The sequence below is a fragment of the Marmota marmota genome, unplaced genomic scaffold, assembly GCF_001458135.2.
Source record: "Marmota marmota marmota unplaced genomic scaffold, marMar, whole genome shotgun sequence".
NCBI lineage: Eukaryota > Metazoa > Chordata > Mammalia > Rodentia > Sciuridae > Marmota > Marmota marmota.
Window position 1 is genome coordinate 1,078,390 of NW_025999931.1, and position 4,765 is coordinate 1,083,154.

Below are 4,765 nucleotides of genomic sequence, written 5' to 3' on the forward strand. Positions count from 1 at the left end.
GTATTTTTCTGAGTAAAAGGATATATGTTGCTAAACTCTGTGATCACCATGGTTTTTTTCCTTGTGAATGATAGCACCCCAATATATACCACTGTAAAATAATTTCTGGGTATGTCTGAAAATGTGGAAGGTGCCATTTCCATGCACTGTAAAGTCTGCCTTGTTCTAATGTCCACTCAAATAGGCCATATCATAAAGCAATATGAGAGGAGAGCAGGTGAGACTATTTCCTGGCTCCAAATCTGTAGACCCAGCTCAGAGATCAGGCCTCAGCTGAAGGTTTTGGTCATGAAACAAACCAGTGTCTGGCTGGATAGGGACCATATTCAGCAAAAGTTAGGGAGGCAGAAGAATGGACCACACTAAGCAGCATCAGTCTTCACCAGACTTCTCTTAGGTGGTATTTCAACAAGCAGTGTGGAAAATCAAGACAATCAGAAACCTGAACAAGGTAGTGATGGTGACATATTAAATGGAGTTCCACAAAGTGATAGGATTGGGGCCTTGAAAAGCTGAATATGATCAAAATCTAAGATTATATCACCCATAGTAATTCCTCATTACACACTTCACCGTTTTAAACATTTGAATGTAACTTTATTAAAACAACCAAGTAATCTGCTTTAAGGAAAAGCAGTTTTAGCAGTCCCTCTTTAACAAGGACTAATATTGTTGCATGAAATAAAAAGTTGTGATCAGAACTGTAGAAAGAATCTGGAAATAGAAAACTCTGACAAGATTTAGAAAAATTTCTTTCAGAACAAAACAAAATTTCAGATGCTTTAGTTGCTTTCCCCCTTAGAAATTTATCTGAACAAGAAAAGATCCACTAGAGTTTCAGTAACCCAGAGTCTGAGGTTTGAGCAGTGACATGAAGAGCCTGAATCACTTTTGTCTGAGTTAAACCACAAAAACACTGTTATCAACTTACTTTCAGGTGAAAATAGCACACATTTCACCATCCAGAGTGTTGCCCAGTCTGTGTGGTGCATTTTGTCCTTCTGCTGATAATCATGTTCACTGATGGCCCTCAGAAGTTTATCTAATGAGGGATTTTGATGTTCTTATTTTTTATTTACACTGTGACCCCAGCAGATTCTCCTGCCATGGATCTTTCCAAATGGGATACTATTCAATTCAACAATTCTGCCTTTTCTCTTTGAAATATTGTTGTGAATTTCACTATGTGAAGTACTCAACTGATTGCCTTTCAAAAAAGTCTGCTTTACAAGAGAGAACCTTTGAAAATGACATTTAAACACTGTTTCATATTGTAACACCAAGTAGTACATTGGGCAGTGTAAACTTTCCAGGGAACTTTTATGAATACTTTAGAAAACTTAGGAGGCAGAACTGGTTTCTAAGTTGGAAGATGATTGCTACTGCTTACTCAGGGTTGTTTTCCACTTAGTTTTTGTGCATACTAGTCTCAGTAGCATTCCCAGTGTTCCCATGAAGCCCTATTGTCTGCTTTGGGGGCTTGATGCAGACATGCAGGCCACACAGACTATAAATTTTCTGGAAGCCTTGTGCCAAGGAACTTTTTTTTTATATTACTTAGGGACCAAAGTATCAGAAGGCTATGCATTACTGGGTATCCCAGTCAGTAAAATTAAAATTTTGTTTTCTTCCATGTATGAAAACACACACACACACACACACACATACACACTCACACATACACTCTCACTGTTGGGCTTTGCCTCTGCAAAGAGCAATCCCACATTACGGTGGCGTTAAAAAGAAACAATATCAATAGTTTTCAGGGTCTTCCTGTACCAATTTGGATTTTTATTTCTGTGTAATCACACTGAGGACATTCGAGTGAAAGTCATTAATTTTGAGCTTCTGTTGTTGGCAGTGACAGCACTTAATTGTTGAGTGCCTTCTTCCTTAACCTTCCTGGAACACAGCCAGGTGTGTGATGCACAATGGTCACAGAAAGTGTTCATATGCTACTAAAAAAACTGGTTTTTGTAATTAAGGAATATTTTGCAACCACATTGGTTACTTCCCTAAGAAATGAACACTATCCATCCATTGTAACCATGTTGTCCTCTCCTAGTCTGAATCCTGGACAGAGGTCCTTTTGGAAGGCAACGCCAGGCAATGCTTTTCTTCAAAGACAAGGTGAATGTGTGAGGAAGACTGAATGCACAGAGCTTCCTTTTTTCAATGTTGTAGCAAGACAGGATAAATTGTCCTTGGATTGAAACATGACATTAATGGGAACTAAGGCATAAGTCAGATGCCCATATTTTTATGGGCAATTCTTTCTGCAGTAGACTCTGAGAAGGCAGGGTCTTGCCAGTTTCTTAAACCTGGGGACTAGATCACAGGAAAGCAGTGAATTATTGTCCCTGAGGCAAAAAAGGCTAAGAGCTGGGTGGAAGGAAGACCATTCCATGTGCTGTTTCATGCTGAGAAAATGCTAAACACTTGAGCTGTGCCCAGGACTTAACTGATGTGACTCAGGGTGAAACTTGTAAAGGCCAAGTCCTCCATAACTAATCTCAGTGGATGCCAATCCACATGCCCATCTGCAGCAGATGGTTATGTCCTGCAGCAGAATGAGTAGATGTTCTTTACACCTTGGCTCATGCCACATTCTGGCCCCTCATAGTGCACAGCCATCTGGGGACTTGGTCAAAACTTTTGGTAACCACAGTACTTTTCTCTACGTTGCTTTTTTTGGGTTGGCTTCTCAGCTTTCCAGCTAAAATCACTGTCACTGTGGCTCTTGCTAAAAACCCCTGTATGTAAGTAGTTCACTAAACTAGTCAGAGGACACTTTGGATTTGTTGAAGGCACATTCCTTCAGATTCCCAGATGACTAGTGTTATTACGTCAAAAGAATTTTATAGCAACAAGATTAAGCTTACTGGGGACATGTGTATGATCCAGAAAATTTCTGGGTCTGACACATGGAAAGTTCCTTCTGCAACAAATAAGAGCAAACTCCATCCAACAGGAAACTACAAAATACACAAATCTTCAAGGATTATAACTTGGAGTCCAGTTGAAGACATTCCTTCTATAGAAAATGAAGGAGTACATTTAAGGTAGAGTGATTCTGTTAAATTATGGGCCTGAAATACCTTAAAATATACACCAAAACCATTTCCACTGGAATTAAAATTAGAAATGAATATTCATAGGTTCCCTTCACTCAAATCATCAACCATCAGGAAGAGTCCCAGAGCTGAGTGTCTAAAAAGTATGCTCCTCTAGCATAGAGAAAATCATGGTGTATAAAAGACACTAGAACACTGTTCTCAACAATACAGAGGGTTGATGGTAAGCCATACTTCATTCACAGGCACCCTTGCCTGTGCTGTGTGGTGGCTTTAATTTTCTGTAGAATTTTCCCGTTATAAGCTTGAGCCGTTCAACTCTCCCATTTGCCCCAAACTCATCTTGCTACTGCTTACTAAGGGTTGTTTCCACTTACTTTTGTGCAGACTAGTCTCAGAAGCATTCCCAGTGTTCCCATGAAGTCCTATTGTCTGCTTTGGGGGCTTGAAGCAGACATGCAGGCCACACAGACTATAAGTTTTCTGGAAGCCTTGTGCCAAGAGTACCTTGAGTCTTTGCTTTTATTGAATTTCCGTCCATGACAGTTGAGCAGTGCACTTATTTGGTGTTTTCTAGAAGGAACCAGCTGCTTCTTTTCCTTTTCTTATTTTTATAGAATTTAAAAAGCAATGATTACCAAACTTCCACCACACACACACAAAAAAACAATTAATGAATAGTTCTTTTTTTTTAATATTTATTGTTGGTTGTTCAAAACATTACATAGTTCTAGACAAATCATATTTCACACTTTGATTCAAGTGGGTTATGAACTCCCATTTTTACCCCGTATACAGATTGCAGCATCACATCGGTTACACATCCACTGTTTTACACATTGCTATACTAGAGTCTGTTGTATTCTGTTGCCTTTCCTATCCTCTACTATCCCCCATCCCCTCCCCTCCCATCTTCTCTCTCTACCCCATCTACTGCAATTCATTTCTCCCCCTTGTTTTTTTCCCCTATCCCCTCACTTCCTCTTGTATGTAATTTTGTATAACCATGAGGGTCTCCTTCCATTTCCATGCAATTTCCCTTCTCTTTCCTTTTCCCTCCCACCGCTCACCCCTGTTTAATGTTAATCTTCTTCTCGTGCTCTTCCTCCCAACTCTGTTCTTAGTTACTCTCCTTATATCAAAGAAAACATTTGGCATTTGTTTTTTAGGGATTGGCTAGCTTCACTTAGCATAATCTTTTCTAATGCCATCCATTTCCCTGCAAATTCTATGATTTTGTCATTTTTTAATGCAGAGTAATACTCCATTGTGTATAAATGCCACATTTTTTTTATCCATTCGTCTATTGAAGGGCTTCTAGGTTGGTTCCACAGTCTTGCTATTGTGAATTGTGCTGCTATGAACATCAATGTAGCAGTGTCCCTGTAGCATGCTCTTTTTAGGTCTTTAGGGAATAGACCGAGAAGGGAAATAGCTGGGTCAAATGGTGGTTCCATTCCCAGCTTTCCAAGAAATCTCCATACTGCTTTCCAAATTGGCCGCACCAATTTGCAGTCCCACCAGCAATGTACAAGTGTACACTTTTCCCCACATCCTCGCCAGCACTTGTTGTTGTTTGACTTCATAATGGCTACCAATCTTACTGGAGTGAGATGGTATCTTAGGGTGGTTTTGATTTGCATTTCTCTGACAGCTAGAGATGGTGAGCATTTTTTCATGTGCTTACTGAT